Genomic DNA, 914 nt, shown 5'->3' on the forward strand with positions numbered 1-914 from the left:
TGTTAGTAATTAAGCTAGTATAAGGTGTATGTGAGTTGTTAATTCCCTGTAAAGCATTAAATCTTTTGGCTTAGTAACTTGGGTATGTAGACTATTTGGAAATGTGAGAACATCAAGGATCCCCATGCTCAAGAATATAAACTTCAAAGCAATATTCAAACTTACATTTATTTCTGTCACATTAATTATTTCAGTGAACTTGGAGTAATGATCTACACAAACAAGATACATGAGTCCGTTGACTTAGCCTTGTTTACTGAGTAACATACAGATAGTGATCTAAACTCCATAAGGGCCATATTTCAGCAGACTCTGTAAAAACTATTTAGCACTCAACAAGTACATCACTGTAGACAGCTCTTTAGCCTTAAAAGTTATACTCTCATATGCAACATAAGGAATCAATAGTAACCCAAAGCCATATTCTATATATATTAAACATTATAGTCATTATCTATTAATCTATTTTATGATTTTATATCACTTTATATATAGTAGAAATATATATATATATATGTGTGTGTGTGTGTGTGTGTGTGTGTGTGTGTGTGTGTGTGTGTGTGTGTGTGTGTCTGTGTGTGTGTGTGTGTGTGTGTTTCACACACACACACACACACACACACACACACACACACACACACACACACACACACACACACACACACACACACACACACACACACACACACACACACACACACACACACACACACACACACACACACACAGTCACTCGCCCTCTCTCAGGCAGCATTACCTGGGAGAAAATTAGCAGCTTAGAATCTAATTTCCACATATCCACAAGGCACTGCAACCTTGGCATATTTCAATTTCATGGGTATGGGAGGCAGTGACATAGCTAGGATGGGGCAAAGAAGGTAGTTGCCTCAAGTACAAGGTGCTAGATTGCATGA

General features: G+C 37.7%; 1 pseudogene; it reads left to right on the forward strand.

Moving 5' to 3' along the window:
- The first annotated feature begins 543 nt into the window (after positions 1-543).
- On the forward strand, positions 544-655 carry LOC122805122 (annotated as a pseudogene).
- The last annotated feature ends 259 nt before the right edge of the window (positions 656-914 follow it).

The sequence above is a fragment of the Protopterus annectens genome, chromosome 6.part0 (genome assembly GCF_019279795.1).
Source record: "Protopterus annectens isolate FY-2018-M chromosome 6.part0, PAN1.0, whole genome shotgun sequence".
Taxonomy (NCBI): domain Eukaryota; kingdom Metazoa; phylum Chordata; order Ceratodontiformes; family Protopteridae; genus Protopterus; species Protopterus annectens.